This window comes from Petaurus breviceps, unplaced genomic scaffold (genome assembly GCF_028583685.1).
Source record: "Petaurus breviceps papuanus isolate PSGF00001 unplaced genomic scaffold, PetGlider_PUasm1.0 90700, whole genome shotgun sequence".
Lineage (NCBI taxonomy): Eukaryota > Metazoa > Chordata > Mammalia > Diprotodontia > Petauridae > Petaurus > Petaurus breviceps.
The window spans coordinates 7076049-7095082 of NW_027187315.1; the positions used below are offsets into that span (position 1 = coordinate 7076049).

The 19034-nt window shown below is 36.3% G+C and overlaps 1 long non-coding RNA gene across 2 annotated transcripts in view; it reads right to left on the minus strand.

The window, feature by feature from the left end:
• LOC138144435 (uncharacterized) overlaps positions 1–19034 on the minus strand; it is a 206829-nt gene that overhangs the window by 9897 nt on the left and 177898 nt on the right. The gene's annotated exons all lie outside the window — the stretch shown is intronic.

Sequence of the window (19034 nt, forward strand, 5' to 3'; positions counted from 1 at the left end):
ACATAGACATATATAGGTATACATATATTTATATTCCCTTCAACTATTACATACCAAGAAAAGTTTCATAAGTTACAATTATCATTTTTCCATGTAGAAATGTAAAGTTCCTTATGATGTCTTTTCCCTGTTTACTTTCTCACGCTTCTCTTGCTTCTTGTATCTGAATGTCAAATTTTCTATTCAACTCTGGTTTTTTCATCAAGAATGCTTGAAATTCCTCTATTCCACTGAATGACCATATTTTCCTCTGAAACATGATACTCAGTTTTGCTGGATAGGTGATTCTTGGTTTTAATCTCATCTCCTTTGAACTCTGGAATATCACAACCCAAGCCTTTTGATCCCTCAGGTAGTAGCTGCCAGATCCTGAGTTATCCTTATTGTGTTTCCACAATATTCAAATTGTTTCTTCCTGGATGCTTGTAATATTCTCTCCTTGATCTGGGAATTCTGGAACCTGGCTATAATATTCCTAGGAGTTTTCTTTCTGGTATCAAAACATCAGGGCAATTTTCCTTGAGAATTTCCTGAAGGATGATTTCTAGGTTCCTTTTTTGATCATGGCTTTCAGGTAGTCCAATAATTTTTAAATGATTTATTCTAGATCTATTTTCCAGGTCAGTGGTTTTTTCAATGAGATATTTCACATTGCCTTTGATTTTTTTCTTTTCTTTGGATCTGTTTAATAGTATATTGATTTCTCATAAAGTCACTAGCTTCCATTTGCTCCAATCTAATTCTGAACGAATGATTCTCTTCAGTGAGCTTTTGAGATTCTTTTTTCCATCTGGCAAATTCAGCTTTTTAAGGCATTTTTCTCCTCATTGGCTTTTTGAGCCTCTTTTGCCATTTGATTTAGTCTGTTTTTTAAAGTGTTATATTCTTCAGTCAGGTTGTTGACTCTCTTTTCATTATTTTCTTGCATCATTCTCATTTCTCTTCCCAATTTTTCCTCCACTTCTCTTATTTGGTTTTCAAAATCATTCTTAAGCTCCAATATGGCCTATAACCAATTCATATTTTTCTTGGAAACTTTTGGTGCAGGAGTTCTGACTTTGTTGTCTTCCTCCTGTTCCATGCTTTGATTCGTTTTGTCCCCAGAAAAGGAACTTAGAGTCGGGTTGCTCTGCTTTCTTTGTTTCCTTTGCTTGATCATATTGCCACACAATTACTTGACTTTTGAGCTTTTGTGCCACAGTAGAACTCTGCTTTCAGAGAGGAGAGATTTGTCTCAAATTACTGGGGTTTTCGCAGCTGCTGGAGCTTGCATGCCCTCTCAGAAGCCTCCACTGGCTCTGACACACTATTCCCACACCCCAGTACCTCCACACTAGATGGCAATCCAGATCCAAGAAGGTTAAAGCAAGAGTGATTACACCTCAGAATGGTTGCTTGGGACCCCTAAAATCTGTAGGCCAGGAAATCTGAAGCAGCCATGTGGCAGTGGCTCCACGGCCACCTTGCCTCAGCTGCTTTTCCCTCTGGGGGCAGAAGCCAGTCTGCACTCCCAGACTCCCTCTTCCCAAAGTATACAGTGACCTCTCACTTTGTCTTTGGCATCTATGGGTTGATAATTCTGAAAACTGCCACAGCTGCTGGTGATCACCTCTCCTGATGTTCCTCTAGCCACAGCTGGTTGGGCCACCCTGAGGCTAAAACCATGGGCTCATGTGAGGCTGGGCTCTGTACCCAGCAGGTTGTGATGAACCCTTCCTGTTCTCTTGCTGGGCTGTCTTCAGCAGGAGATTTGTTTCTCTCTGTCAGTTTGTGGGTTCTGTAACCGTAAAATTTGTTTAGAGTTATTTTTATAGGTATTTGAGGTGGTTATGGGGGGAGCACAGGGAGTGTTCCTGCTTCTAAGCCTACGTCTTGGCTCCACCCCCTAAAATGATTTTCTTAAAGCAATTTTAAGTACTGTCAACAATAAGGCAAATTGAAAATGTTCTCCTTGATTTTCTGAAGGTGGTTGTTGTGTCCAGACTTTAGGGACACTTTGTAGATGAGAAGCAGATAGAGAGAGAGATGGATGCCAGGACTATCAAATTGTCAGCAGGATGACTTACAAGTTAAAACTTATAAATCAAAAGTAGCATCAATTAAGAACTATTTGATAAAAACTGCTGGAAAAACTAGAAAACAATATGGCACAAATTAGTTACATACCAACATCTTACACTGAATACCAAGATACCATAAAAATGGATGCATGATTTTGACATAAAGGTTGATACTATAAGCTAATCAGAAAAGCAAGAGTCTACCTATTAGACTTTTGGAGAAGGGAAGAATTTATAACAAAACAAGAGTGTTACAAAATATAAAAGAGATTATTTTAGTTATATTAAATTTTAAAAGATTTTGTACAAACAGAACCAAAGCAACCAAGATTAGAAAAATCTGGAAAACAATCTTTACAGCAACTTTCTCTGATAAAGGTCTCATTTCTTAACTATAAGAGAACTGAGTATTATAAGAATATAAGTCATTACCCAATTGATAAATGGTCAATGGATATTAACAAGCAGTTTTTAGATGAAGAAATCAATGCTATCTATAGTCATATGAAAAAGTGCTCTAAATCACTTTTGACTAAAGAAATTCAAATGAAAACAACTCTTAGGGACCACCTCACATCTATCAGATTGGCTAATATGACAGAGAAGGAAAATGATCAATGTTGGAGAGGATGTGGGAAAACTGGGACACTAATGCATTGTTGGTAGAGTTGTGAACTTATCCAACAATTCTAAAGAACAATTTGTAACTATGTCACAAGAGTCATAAAAATACCTTTTGATCCAGCAATACCATTACTAGATCTGTATCCAACTAAAGATCATTAAAAAAAGGGTAAAGGACTGTACAAGACTTTATAGCAACTTTTTTGTGGTGGCAAAATATTGGAAATTGAGGGGATGCCTATCAGTTGGGAAATGGCTGAACAAGCTGTAGTATATGAATGTAATGGAATACTACTGTATAATAAGAAATGAGGAAGAGGAGGAGGATTTCAGGAAAACCTGTAAAGACTTGTACAAACTAAAAAACTAACGCAAAGTGAAATTAGCAGAGCCAGGAAAACATTGTACATAGTAAGAGCAACATTGTGTGGTGCTCATCTATGAATGATTCAGCTCTTCTCAGCAATGCAATGATCCAAGACAACTACAAAAGACTCATAAGAAATGCTACCCATATCCAGATTAAGAACTGGTGGATTCTGAATGCAGATCAAAGCATACTATTTTTACTTTATTTTTTTCATGCTTTTTCCCCTTTTGATCTTTTTGTTCTTTCACAACATGGAAAAAACGTTCTACCTGATTCCATATATTTGTATATGTATATATATATATATATATATACATATAATACACATATAGTGTATATTACATATACATTACATATATAACATACATCAAATTGCTTGCAATTTTAGGAAGAGGAGAGGGGAGAGAGGGAGAAAAATTGGAATTAAAAATCTTGTAAAAAGGAATGCTAAAAATTGTCTTTACATATAATTGTAAAACAATAAAATGCTATTTTTAAAAGTAGAATCATTTCAGATTTTTTTTCCCATTAGGCCCATCCAGTACAAGCGAAAACCTAAATCATTTTAGTGTTCACTCAATTGTGTTGAGGAAGATGAGGACCATAAACTCTGTGAGGTTAAAGCTCTGCTTCATGATTTGCATTTCTAATAGCCTCCAGTGTAGTTTCTTTGTAGTATCTCTTGTATATGGTGCCTTATTTCCTCTGATCTACCACTGCCCTGGTGCAGTCCTCATTACCAAGGCAACTGCAATAGCTTTCTGATTGGTCTTCATGCCTCAGGTCATTCCTTGTACTAGCAAGCACCCTAGCACAGGTTCTTTAATCTGCTTTGCTAAAGGAAAGACAACTTTTAAAGGGGTGAACAATTTTACTTTAATCACAGATAAGTAGAAAATGCAACAGAGAAATTAGCACAGAGATTCAACAACCAGGGCTCCTAATGTCTAAACAAAGTAACATAACCATCTACATATACCACGGGACTGGGAGAGCACAAACCTCTGAGTACTGCAGCTAGAAGAGAAGAAGGAAGGTTCTTAACAAATGTCCAGGGAATCAAAAGGTTCTTTTCATGAACAAACCCCCAAAGCAAAAGGCCAAGCTCCCAGAATATATAACAAAGACTAGGCCCCTGATTGGCTCAGAGTCAGAAAGCACAAACCTACTTGACTCAGCACAACTATGAATAATCAGGGTTCAAAGGAGCTTAATTCTTCAGAGGTTTACAATTTAGCCTGCATCTGGGAAACTGAATTCCAAAAAGAAAACAACAAAAATCCCACCTTGAGTTCATGCTCCTCCATTCAGCTGCCACATTGGTCTTCCTAAAGCACAGGTCTGTCACTCTCTCCGCATCATTCTATAAACTGCAGGAACCCTGTTTTCCCTCCGGGGCAAAATATAAAATCCTGCTGAGCTTATAACCCTTTATAATCTTTCACTCTTGTCTACCCTCTACTGTTCTTACAACTTCTACCACACTCTCTGCAATCCAATGACACATACAAGTAACTTCATACAAGACACTCCATCTCAGGTTGTGTCCCATGTGTAAAACTCCCTCCTCCCTCATCTCTACCTTCTGGCTTTCTTCTTCCATGTTTCAACTAAAGTCCTACCTTCTTCGAGAAACCATTCCCATCCCTTCCTCCTTTTTTTTTTCTTTTTATGTTTCTTCTTTTCTTCCTTTCTTTTTAAAAATTAAATTAAATTTTTTGTTCCATTTTAAGTTTTGAACTGTCTCTCATGCCCATTTAATGCTAGTACTTTACTAGGATCTTGAGATTTTCTCCAGTTTAGCCTCTATGTGACTTATTTGTACAGTCATTTGCATGCTGTCTCCCCATTAGGCTGTTCCTTGAGGGCAGGACTGTTTTTTACTTTTCTTGGAATCCCCATGACTTACCACAGTGCCTGGCATATAGTAGGCACTTAATAAGTATTTGTTGACATGTAATGTGCACTCAAAAATATTTTTGAGTGAATATTCTTTTGTGTCTTTCCTTCCATGATCAATTTATTGTTGTTGTCGAGTCGTTTTCAGTCTTGTAAAACTTTTTGTTGACCCCATTTGAGGTTTTCTTGGCCAAGGTACTAGAATGATTTGCCATTTCCTTCTCCAGCTTATTTTACAGATGAAGAAACTGAGGCAAATAGGGTTAAATGACTTGCCCAGGATCACATACTAGTATTTGTCAGAGGCCAGTTTGGAACTCAGGAAGATAAGTCTTCCTGATTCCAGATGCAGCATTTTATCCACTGCTTTACCTACTGCTCTCCATAATTAATGTAGAATTAACAAAAACCTGGTAAGGTGATATATGCACATTTTACAAATATGTATATGCATATATGCACATGCATGTACACATGGATAATTGTGTGTATACACATGCATTTGTATATGATCATAGGATTAGCGTTGGAAAGGACATTAGACATCTATAACACAGCATGTAAAAGATAGAATTTGGAATAAAGAAAACTTTTTATGGAAATTGCCCTTAGAACTTGTTAAGCCAATTCATTTTTCTAAACCTCATTTTGCTCACCTGTAAAATGGCCAACCTCCCACCTGAAACTCTTATTTTACAAGTTTATTGTAAAATCTGGCCACACCCACAAGGGACAGAAAGACTTGAAGGATAGACCTGCTGGATGCATGATGGCTCAAACTCCCTAGTTCCTCTACATTTGGGGTTAAAGGGAGCTTGTGGAAAATCCAAAGCCAGTGCTAGCAAAAGTCTTTTTATGAGGAATTATGGGAAGCACATGGCAAAGGCTGAGATAGCCCAATCCTCTGTAGTGATTCCAAAGCCCAATGATGGAACCATTTGAATGTGGTTGAGTTGCTGGGCCAAATGAACCCTGCTAATCAGTGAGAGCTGGGAAAAGAGACAGCAACACAATCTTCTTTTCTTTTTTCCCATTCTCTTGGGGAGGGGATGGAGGTGGAAGAGGTCAGTAGCCAAATATATTGTAGATCATTTATCCTGTTTCAGCTCCCTCAGGATCTCACAGAACTATAGTTGTTCTAAATTTTTGTTTTCATTTTAAAGCTATCAAACATGATTTCAAAGGCTGATAAATCCAAACTGTGCTATTTTTCCTGTGTTCACATGTATAAAACAATAAATTATATATGTGTACAAATATTGTATATATGTACAAAACAGAGGGAAAATAGAGAGAGTTGACAGTGGAAAAAGGAATGGGGTGGAAGGGAAACTAAGGGTCACTTGTCACAAGACTGGCAAAAAGTACTTGAAACTCAAGCCTAGAATAGCTTTCTAGGAGGTAATGAACCAAAAGCAGTCCTTGGGGTTTGAGTATGAGTTGATGCTCAGCTCCAACTGGGTGACCAACTTCTCCCTCTTTTCTGCCCTCTGTCTAGACCCTAAGTGACCACTGTCACTAAGAGGGGAGATAGATCCCAGGGATTGCATTAAGACAAAGTGATGAAAGGGAGAGTCAGTGAGTGGAAAAGGATATGAGAATGTTTAGCATCCCACATCCTCCATCCTCAATCACACACACACACACACACACACACACACACACACGCCCTAACTAGTACCAGCTGAGTTAGGATAATTAAACTAATTAGCATTGATCCATCTCGGTTTTCTCTGCCCTTTATAATAAAAATTAATTTGATTTCCTCTTCCCAAAGAGATCATCAAGTGGACTCTGGATGGTCATTTAGTGGACATATTACAAAGTGGCTTTGTGTTCAGATATGAATTAGAGTTGAGTAACCTGTCAGTGTCCTTTCAGTTCTGGGATCCTGTGATTCTACAGTTCTTCATCAGTAAAAAGAAGACCCACAGTGATAAATAAGGGATTCTCAAAGAACTGAAAAGAAAATAATATTTCAACAGTATTAATAGTACTCAAAATATGTTACATTTAAAAAAAGACTGATTGACAACATGTAACAAATTCTTTTGGAATTTAAAGCCTTTCACAACCTGGCTCCAACCTATCTTTCCAGCCTTGTTATTCCCTTCCATGCATTCTATGTTTCAGCCAAATCATTGTTCTTATTGTTCTTAACACACAAGATTCCATTTCTAGTCTCTAATCCTTTTCACTGTGTCACACATATTTAGAATACTCTCCTGCCTCATTTCTACCTCCTATAATCCCTGGTTTACTTCATGGTTAAACCTAAATGCTAGCTCTTTCATGAGGTCCTTTCTGATTGCCTCACAACTAGTGTTTTCCACTTCCAAAAAAAACTTGTATTTATTTTAAGGGTTTCTTTTTGGTCCAAGACTGTGGTGCCATTGGTTTAAAGAGCTCCCAGTGAGAAACCTCTCTTTAATTCTTTTCCATGGCTTTTCTTCAATAGTCTTAACTTCTCCATATCCCATGCATTTCTTGAAGTGATATACCCAGATCACATATCCATTTAAGAGTGGAAAGTGGGACTTGAATCCAGGTTTCTTTGACTATAAAGTCAGCTCATTATCAATTATGTTATTCTTCTCCAAAGTGGTGTTTACATATATCCCAAAGGGGTAGGTGTGAAACAGTCCATTGGGACACAAAAAGGAAATATGAAAACATATTCACTTTATTTTATCTAAAAAAATGACAAAACTTTGTTATTTATTTAACATTTGATAAACAAATTGACACTAGTGCTCTTGATGGGTCTGTGTGTCAAATGGTCATGAATGATACATGAAGTATTCTGAGGGAAGAACAGGATTTTCACAATGTAGCAGTCAACAGTGGTGATCTCATTGATTTGCTTTTAGCATAGTAGAATGTGTTATAATTTATATGGGCCTGGTTGTATGGATTTATATATAATATTATCTAATTTTAACCAAAATAATCCTTACAAAATGGATGAACTGCTTAAAAGGACTCTTAGAAAGAATCTCTAGATTTACACTAATATTAATCATGCAAAAACAAGCAAAAAACAAAGCAAAACAAGAAAATGGAAGAACTGACACTCCTATTCCAGATATGTCTTCATCAATCATATGACAACCTAGTCAACTAAAACAATCAGATATGATGAAGATTATTTGAAATATGGGGTTTTTCCACTATCATTAACAATCAACCTCATGAAAAGTGTTTGTTATACCTTGAGACACTAGCTAATGATGCTATGAAATCACTATTATTAGCAAGAAATTTTAAAACTAAGATTTTATTGCCACAAAGATGTACTTGTTACCTGAAAAAATTCTTATCTGCATAAGCTAAAAAAGTTAGAAATAGCATTTTCTTACCTATTTAAAAATCTTCCAAATGAAGATATTCAGTAGTTTTTTAGGCCATTTGTTAAGGATATAAAACGTAACAACTTCTCATTAGATTGCAAGAACTAACTCACATTGGGATAGATGGAAATTTATGGGCTGAATTTCAACAAAAACTTTTGCATAATAAATGACTGGAATTGAAAAATGAGTGGCATGATTTAGTAAGTGCAGGAATGATGTACTTATTCCATTAAAAAATGTGTTTCTTTGTGAAGTATGTTTTTCAGTCATTAAAACTAAGTATAAAAAATAACCTGGGGGCAGCTAGGTGGAGCAGTGAATAGAGCACCAGCCCTGGAGTCAGGAGAACCTGAGTTCAAATCCAGCCTCAGAAACATAACACTTACTACTACTTACTACTAACTACTTACTACTACATTTGCCCATGTGACCTTGGGCAAGTCATTTAAATCCAATTGCCCTGCCTTCCCCCCTCCAAAAATCCAATAAATAAATAAATAAATAAACTAGGAACCAGACCTTTGAATTGCCATCTCACCAGCATTGTTAAAAAAATAAAATATGTTTTATAGTTAAAATATTATTACTAATATTATTTTAGTAAGAGCAAAGTGGGCTGGCGAGTTCTCTTTATATTCTTTTCATTCCTTTCTTCTGGAAAAGGCTTATATCTGTCTTAATTAAAATTATATCAATTTCCAACTAACATCTGGCTTCCTTCATTCCCCTTTTCTCACCACAGACCAAATATGACTGACCATGCACTTTTTTGAATTTTTTTTTATTTTTGAATTAATTTGTTTGTTTCCTTTTAGTTTAAATGATTCAATTCCACAATTCCTTGAGTTTCACATTTTGTCCCCCTTCCTCTCCTCCCCTGCATGGCAGCATATAGTCAAGTATAGGATCTGTAAATACTTTCACATTATACATTAGTCAGGTTATAAACATAGATTGTATTACATGGAATGAAAAATGGTAAAGAGGACATAAAACCAAACAAGAGAAGGAAAAACATCAGGTATTTTGCTTCCACCTGGATATAAACTCAGTTCTTTCTAGTTCTTTCTTTGGATGCACATATTTCTCTCCATTTTGAGTCTTTTGGGATTGACTTATATCACTGCATTTCTGAGAAAAGTCCAGTCTATCAAAGCTGGTCATCACACATACGTTGTGTCTGTAATTGTGTACAAATTTCTCCTGATTCTACTCTTCTCTCTCAGCATCAATTTGTATAAGCCTCTCCAGGTAAATATGAAGACCATCTGCTTCTCGTTTCTTATAACACAATAGTGTTCCATAACATACATATACCACAACTTGTTCAGCCATTCCCCAATTGATAGGCAACCCCTTGATTTCCAATTTTTGCTGCCAAAAAAAGAGCTGCTATAAACTTTTTGTACATATGGGTCTTCCTCCCACTTCTACGATCTCTTTGGGATATAACCCTAGGAGTGGTATTGCTGGGTCAAACGATATGAAAGTATTTATAGCCTTTGTGCATAATTCCAGATTGCTCTCCAGAAAGGCTGGATCAGTTCACAACTCCACCAGCAATGCATTAGTGTTCCTATTTGCCCACATCCTCTCCAGCATTTGTCATTTTCCTGTTTTGTCATCTTAGCCAATCTGACTGGTGAGATCTGGTACCTCAGAGGTGTTTTGATTTGCATTTCTCTGATCAATAGTGATTTAGAGAATTTCTTCATGTGCTTATAGATGTCCTTAATTTCTTTCTCTGAGAATTGCCTGTTCATATCCTTTGACCATTTATCAATTGGGGAATGACTTGTATTCTTATAAATTTGACACAATTCTCTGTATATTTTAGAAATGAGTCCTTTGTCAGAGACATAGGTTGTAAAGATTCCCAATTTCCCACCTCCCTATTAATCTTGGTTACATTGGATTTGTTTGTACAGAAGCTTTTAAATTTCATGGAGTAAAAATTATTCATTTTACATTTTATAATGTTCTCTAATTCTTGTTTAGTCATAAAGTCTTTCCCTCTCCACAAATCTTATAGGTAAACTATTCCTTGTTTTAGAGAGACTGAAACAGTATTAACCTTTATACCTAGATCATGCACCCATTTAGACTTGATTTTGGAATATGGTGTTAGATAATGGTGTGTGCCCAGTTTCTGCCATACTATATTCCAGGTTTCCCGGCAGTTTTTGTCAAATAGTGAGTTCTTATCCCAAAAACCAGGGTCTTGGGGTTTATAAAATAATAGATTACTATAGTCGTTGACTTTTGAATCTCATGTGCCTAATCTATTCCATTGATCTGCTCCTATATTTCTCAGCCAGTAACAAGTAGTTTTGATGACTGTTGCTTTATGATACAGATTGAAATCTGTTAAAGCTAGTCCACCTTCCCTAGCATTTCTTTTAATTAATTCCCTTCATATTCTGGACCGTTTATTCTTCCAAATGAATTTTGTTACTATTTGCATACTGAGATGAATGTGCTTGTTTATTTTTGCAAAAAAATTAAATCTTGGTGGAATATTTGATACTGCAGGACACAGAGCATCTTCAATGTTTTTCAGAGCTGATGAATATTTTGATTTTATAATCAGTAATGCTTAGAACGCCACTTTGAATAAATACATAGTGCAAAATTGCAGAGTTATGTTGAGGGCCATTTCAGAAATTGTTCGAAATTCTGCCCTAATCCAAAACCAAAATTCATTCAACAGTTTTGTAAATACAGTAAAAACACTGTAGTTCATAACATTCAATAGTCTCCAATCCAAGATGAGGTGTTTCTGGCACTGTTTGTTGGTGTTCCATGATTTAATGGCATGTACAGTGCAAAGTACACATGCTGTGTGTTCAGAACCAAGGCTATAGCGAAGTCACACAATGCGACATGGGCAATCACTGCCAGAAATACCTGATTCATTACGCATTTGATTTGGAATTAATTTGTGGTTGTTGTGTGTTCAGAAACCTTTTATTGTTGCCAAATTTCTTGCAGCCCCCAACATTCAGTTACATGACCACACATGGGGTCAGAACCTACATTTTAAGAAGTGCTACTGTAAAAGATGAGATTTTCATTGGAATTTGAAGGAAGACATGGAAGACAGTAGGAGAAGGGAAGGGATTACATTCCATGCATGGTAGATAGAGGGAAAAAATGTAGACACAGTTAAGTAAACACAAAATACATACTTGGTAAATACAAAATAATTTATAGGAGTATATGGAAGAAGTATTGACAATGACGGGGGAAGGAAAGGACATGAAGTGGAACAAGAAGGACCTTGTGTGGGAGTTGACACTTAAACTGAACCCTGAATGAAATTAGGGGTTTCCAAAAAACAGAGGTGAGGAAGAAGAGCACCCTAGGCATGGGGGTACAGGCTGTCCAATAGGACAGAGGGAAGCAAAAATAGGCCAATTAGGTGAAAACATACAGGATGTAAGCCTAGAAGCATAGTTCAGATCCAGATTGTAGGATGATTTCTAAGTTCTTTTTTATCATGGCTTTCAGGTAGTCCAATAATTTTTAAATTATCTCTCCTGGATCTATCTTCCAGGTCAGTGGTTTATATAATGAGGTATTTCACACTGCCTTCTATTTTTTCATTTATTTGGATCTATTTTATATTATCTTGATTTCTCATAAAGTCATTAGCTTCCATTTGCTCCAATATAGTTTTGAAGGAATTATTCTCTTCAATGAGTTTTTAAAATTCCTTTTCCATCTAGCCAATTCAGCTTTTTAAAACATTCTTCTCCTCATTGGCTTTTTGGACCTCTTTTGCCATTTGAGTCAGTCTATTTTTTAAGGTGTTATTTTCTTCAGTTTTTTGGTGTCTCCTTTAGCAGGCTGTTGATTCTCTTCTCATAATTTTCTTGCATCATTCTCATTTCTCTTCCCAATTTTTCCTCCACTTCTCTTATTTGATTTTCAAAATCCTTCTTGAGCACCTCCATGGCCTGTAACAAATTCATATTTTTCTTGGAAGCTTTTGATGCAGGAGTTTTGCCTTTATTGACTTCTTCTGGCTCCATGCTTTGATACATTTTGTCCCCAAAAAAGAATTCTATGGTCTGATTATGTTTCCTCTGCTTGCTCATCTTGCCAGCCAATTACTTGACTTTTGAGCCCTTTGCCACAACAGAACTCTGCTTCCAGAATGGAGAGAGTTTCGTCCCAAATCTCTGGGGTTTTTACAAATGTTGTCAGAGGTGTAAGGAGGGCACCCTCTCTACAGCCACCACAAGCTCTTGCACACTGGCATTTCTCACCCCAGGATCACTGTCCAAGACAGTGACCCAGATCCAAGCAGGTCAAAGCAAGAGCTATTACCCTTTGAATAGTTGCTTGGTTCCCCTACAATCTGCAGGCCAGGAGCTCTGGAGGCAGCTGTGTGGCAGCAACCATCCTCCAGCCACAGTATCTCCACCACCTCTCACCTTGGTGCCAGGGGCCAGACCTAGCTCTTCAGTCACCAAGTTCCAACAGAGCTCCCCACTGACCTTTTACTTTGTCTTTGGCATTTATGGGTTGAGAAGTCTGGAAACTGCCACAGCTGCTGATGCTTCAATTTCCTAAAGTCTACTTTGGCCCCTGCTGTTTGGGGCTGCCCTGGAGCCAAAACCATTCATGCAACGCTGGGCTAGGCTCCCAATGTGCTGTGATAGACCCTTCCTGCCAGGCTGCTTTCAGTGGAAGATTTGTTTCTCTCTGTCACTTTGAGGGCTCTGTAGCTCTAAAATTTGTTTACATTTTTTTGTAAATTTTTTTTACATTTATTGGAGGAGGTGGAAGTGGGAGCTGCAGACAAGTCCTGTTTCTACTCCACCATCTTCTAGTCTTTGGGTTTACCAAACAGTAAGTTACCATATTCATTTGCTTCTTTTTAAGTTGTGGGCCTGAACTGTTCTATTGATGGAATTGTCTATTTTTTAACCATTCTGATGAGTCCTACTTTATAATACAGTTTGAGATTGAGGGCTTCTATGCCTACTTCCTTCCCACTTCTTTTTATTATTTCCCTTGATATTCTTGATATTTTGTTCCTTCAGATGGATTTAGTTTTTATTTATTCTAGCCCTGTAAAATATTCTTTTGCAACTTTGATGCAGCACTGAGTAATTAATTTAATTTAGATCATGTTGTCACTTTTATTATATTGGTTTGGCTTACCCATGAGCAATTAATTTTCAAAGGGTATCAATTGAACTTTTTAAAAAATTCACAGAAGAGAACAGAAGGAAATATAAAAGAGAACATAGATCAGTAGGGCTGTGTTGATAATACTGTGTTAAATTCAATATATATTTGGGGAAAATGCCATGTATAATCAATATTCATGGCTTTATTTATATTATTTTATAAACAATCCTTCTTTTCTGTTCTTGTATATTAAAATGTTTTTCAAGTTCATGATAAAAGGAATAATATTTTAAAATTATAAATAAAATGTATCATCCACTACTAGATACTGATGCAAATATAACTGTGATTCTTAAAACTAGCCAACTCTTTACATTTTATTTCTGTGTTTACCAAATAACCTTCTGATCTATAGTTTTGTTTTCTGAGAAAGACTCCATAGATTGGGGATTGCTTATGTTCAGAGCTGATTCTAGTTTTCAGGTCAGACACATTTTCTCTTGTATGCTAATAAACTGACTTTCTAATTTATAATGATAATGATGACAACTATGATGGTGATGATGGCAAGAGTAGCCATACTTTTGTAAGTGATATTCAACCATGTCACCATTACTCAACTGCCTGAAGAAGAATTCAAGTTCCAGTGTACTCATTATCTATTAACTATAGGAATAGGGCCTTCATTTGTCAAGGGAATGTGAAGATGAGAAAATTTCCTCTGCCAATACAGGTTGTCAACTTCTCTTCAACTTTTAATTTAGGAAATATTTTAGGACACTGGGTGTTTAAATGACTCACCTTGTGTTACATGGCTAGTATTTATCAGCAGCAGAAATTAAATTCAGGCCTTTCTGTTCCCAAGGTCAACTCTCTGCATTATTCTATGATGCTTGTTTGTTTGTTTGTTTGCTTTTACTATTAAAAAATCATTTAATTCAGTAGAGTCTACAGCATTTCTTAAACTGTGGGTCCTGACTCCATGTGGGGTCATGTAATTGAATGTGGAGGTTGTGAAAAATTTGTCAACAGTAAAGGTTCCCTGAATGTTCAATGACCAAAAATTAATTCAAAATCAAGTGTGTAATAAATCTGAGATGTTTCTGGCACTGGTTGCCCATGTTGCATTGTGACTTTACTGCAGCCTTAGTTTTGAATACACAACATGTGCACTTTGCACAGTGCATGCTGTCATGACACCCAATGTGAACAAATACTGACAGAAACACGTTGACTCAGATTTGACACTATCATATCTTATAAATTGCAGTGTTTTTACTACATATGCAAAGTTTTCTTATCTTACAGAAACATTATAGTTTAATTGTGGAAAATAAAAACTTTTAATATTTTCCTATCCATCATCCCTCAGCATATAAGTATCAAATTAGTATATCTTTGGATTGTATTTTGTTGGAATGCTTGATGTCAAATTTTTATCTCCTTTTTTTAATAGAAGCATAAGTGTTGAATTGACTCAAGTGAAAACAAAAACCTTTTAATAATATTTCTCCACCATCACTTCTGTATGTGTGTGTCAATATCAACTTATTTTTTTAAATTAAGCACAAACAAATATAATTTCACACAATGAAGCTATTATTTATTTGAGAAATTATTAGCAATGTTTATCTGTATTTTAGGACAAAAAAATTTTTTAGTTATAGATAAGTGGCTAAATTTAGAGAGAAGAGGTAAAAATAATAATGACAATGGAACAAAGTCTTTGCTGTAGATACCTAAATTGACAAGAAAAAGAAAATGTGTCAAACCATGTGGCTCTCAAGAGGGTGAAGTTTAAACAGATTTTTTAAATTGAAAGATGAAGTTGTTATATTTTTGACTAAGCAGAAATCTAATTTTACTCATTTCTTATAATGAATTATGGCTTTCAAAACTGTGTTATTTGTTGGATTTAAAAAAATTCAATGATTTAAACATGTCACATCAAGGAAAAAATGTAACATTTATGTCAAAAGATAAAATTGAAAGTTTTACAAAAAGTGTTAACATATGGAAGAATAGGGTGGAAAATGGTTGTTTAGAAATTTTTACAGCTACAGATGATTTTATAATTGAAAATAACCTTTCCAAAGATTTAATTGTAAGAGTTATAATTGATCATCTGAAGTGCCTGGAGATATAGTTTCAGAAATACTTCCCTTCAAATTTTGATTCTAAAAACTAAGTTGGGTTCAAAAACCATACTCAATTTAAATAAAAAGTATTGGTCATCTGCCATTAAAAGTCAAATAATTTTCCAAGTTATTAAATGACACAGGTTTAAAATTGAGTTTCCTAAAAAAAAATATTAAAAGAATTTTAACTTGGGATTTGAACAGAATTTCCAACAATTTATGAAATGGCCCTAAACATGCTTCTGCCATTTTGTACTACATATTTATGTGAAGTGGCATTCTCAGCATTGACGTTTATAATATCAAAATATCAGTCAACCCTAGAAAACAATGAAGATGATGAGGGATGGATCACAATAGGTTCAGCAGGAACTCTGATCTTTATGTAAGACCAGAAAGCCTGTGATTTAGTCTGGAAAGAATTCAGCCCAGACCAACTTGGAGTCAGAGTTGTAAAAGTTTATTGTACACTTTACAGCAGGCAAGGATCCTTAGGGGACCATTGTTAGGCTATACAGCAGTCAAGAGTCCTTTAGGGGACCTGCAAGTTTAAAGAAATGCAGGCATAGCTTTTAAAAAGTTAAGGCTATTCATTAGATGTCAATTATGCTGACCAGGTGAGAAGAGGGTGGGATTAGGGAGGAGTTAAGATGGGGCCAGTGTTTAAAGGAACTTGCATTTTTAATGTAACTGTGCAGGTGTATTGCCCATGATTCACTGGAAAAAAGCCCAAGGGGGGGGGCTACCTGGAGGTGTGGTTTTAGGCTTGAAACATCACTAAGTCAGCTAGCAATCAAGGGCCGACTGAGAAGTGCCCAATCTGACACCCATCAGTGTCATGTTTGACAAGAATGATGTCTGGGAACCAAGGCTGAGACTCAGTGTGTGGATAATAGGCTAAGGAGTTAACCCAGATATAGGGTCCTGAAGGATTCTTGGAGGCAGCCAAGTAGTTAACTTAGAGATACAGTACCGAAGGATTCATGGGGGCAGTGGGACACTATACAAGGGGGAAATAATAGTTGCCTAAGCTGGAATGTTTATAGATACTTTTGTGAAAGATTCATAGGAATAGCTTGTCACTATTCCAAGCTGAGATAAACAATTCATGAGTTGTTGCTGGGCAAAGTTAATGCTCTGAAGTTGTGCTGGGGGGGAAGGGGTTAATGATTTTACAAACTGGTTTTACAGACTGATGTTACAAATTGGTATTACAAATTGATGTTACAAATACAGATCCCAAGCACCCCATCAAAGGTACTCTACGTCCTGCAGTATCAAATATTCCACCAAGATTTAATTTCTTTTATGTAAAAATAAGCAAGCACATAAATCTCATTAGTATTCATATTTGCTTTCATCTTTAATAAATAGTAAAATTATATGTATACCAAAGAATCATTTAAAAATAAATTTCCTTATGCCTTATTGTACGTTACCTATATACCCAGGACTACATAAAAATTTCTTGGGTATAAAGGGGTCTCAAGTGGAAAAAAGTTGAAGAAGCCCTAGTCTAGAAGAACAGTGAGTTAAGAACCACTAGGCTGAGGCCATGGGGACTGATGACCTTCACTAATCCCAGTGCTTTACTTGACCCTGTGGTTTACTATGGGTTCATTGCTCTGAGATTATCTATCTTTTCAAATTGGGGAACATAGCTCCTTTTTGTTCTATTCCACTCAGATTCCTGAGGAACCATTTTCTTTTAGTCTATTGTTTAAAATGTCTTCCTTAGCTTGGAACAAAGAAAGGGATGAAATAAAAGGGTTTTGTTCAGTCATTTTTCAGTCATGTCCAACTCCTCATGACCCCATTTAGGGTTTTCTCAGCAAAGATTAAAAAAAAAAAAAGATATCTCCATAAAATGAAGATTCCCGAAGGAGCCATTCAGTCAAAGGAAGGGGCTACAAAGGTACAGGGTACTTCCAATGCATGAATTCCAGGGGATGAGTGAGTCTTAATGAGGAAGAACCAGCAAATGGTGAAGTCTTGATTTCAACCTGGAGAATGAGACTTCAGAGTCAAGATTCTAGACCAGAAATTATTGCCAGCCCAGCAGGGAAGCACTAAGAAGCTGAGGATCTGGGGTGCAAGCAAAGGGGAGTGGGTGTGACTTTGGACTTAGAATTTAGTTGTGACTGATGCCATATAGCCAGGGTCAGCAAACTATAGCCCAAAGTTTTGGACTTAGAATTTAGTTGGGGCTGATACGATAGGGTCAGCAAACTATAGCCCAAGGGTCAAATCTCTTTTCCTATGGACAGGCAAGCTAAAGAATTTTTTTTTCATTTTAAAATAATAGTTTTACTCTATTTAAAAATGTAGGGGCAGCTAGTTGGCACAGTGAATAGAGCACTGGCCCTGGAGTGAGGAGGACCTGAGTTCAAATTTGGCTTAGACACAACACTTAATTAGCTATGTGACCTTGGGCAAGTTGCTTGACCCCAATTGCCCTGCCTCCCCATCTCCAAAAAAAAAAAAGGCAAGTAAAAATGAATAAACCAAGACTTGCTGATTCCTGCAGTATAGGAATTGAATAAAGCTATAAGCCTAATCTTTCTTTTCTACCCCTAAAGTGATGAACCAAGACTATGCTCTCTTCCTGCCTCAATGGGAACATATGTATGTTTGTTCTTACTATACGTCTGAAGTAAACATTCTTTCATAAAAATTAATCTGACTGGTAAATGGCAAAATATAACTGGATTACAGCTAAAATTGGGAAAACACAATCAATGGGAGCTTGAGTGAAAGGCAAAGTCTAGAGACCTTTACCCACCTCAAAGGTACTGTAGAACCCTGGGAGAAGGATAAAGTGTAACATACTTGGCCTCCAAGCAGTAGAATTCATTGTTACCTAAAGAAGTGATTATTTAGCAATACTAAAGAATGACTGGCTCAGGACTATGACTGGCTAATATATTCTTCTATGTACCATATGCCCCCTTCATATCTTCTTACTTTGAACAGTATGTTCCACACTGAAACACAGATATAGAAAAATCCTCGACTAGCTTGAATATTCCCATCAAAAAAATTTGTGTCCATGGCATGTAGCCCAATATTCAAAGATTTTTGAAGCCACCAGTAGCTGTTGTTTGAAGACCACATTTTCTTTTTGAGTAGAATTATGGACTCTTTCAGATCAAACCCAAATTAAATCTATGACCTCCCAGATTACCGAGACTTAGTCACTTGTGACTACCTCCTCTTTTCAGCAGGATTTCTGCTCTGCCATCCCACCATCTTGTCCTCTTTTATACATTCATGTACACATGTATACTTGAGACATATTTTAGAGTGGAAATGAAAATAAGATTGATAGGTCTTATATTTTCTTATTAAGAAACCATCAAAGGGAAAGCTGACGAAGCTTATCAACAAATTTACTGACTTATTTCCTTCCTTCCTTTCTTCCTTCCTTCCTTCCTTCCTTCCTTCCTTC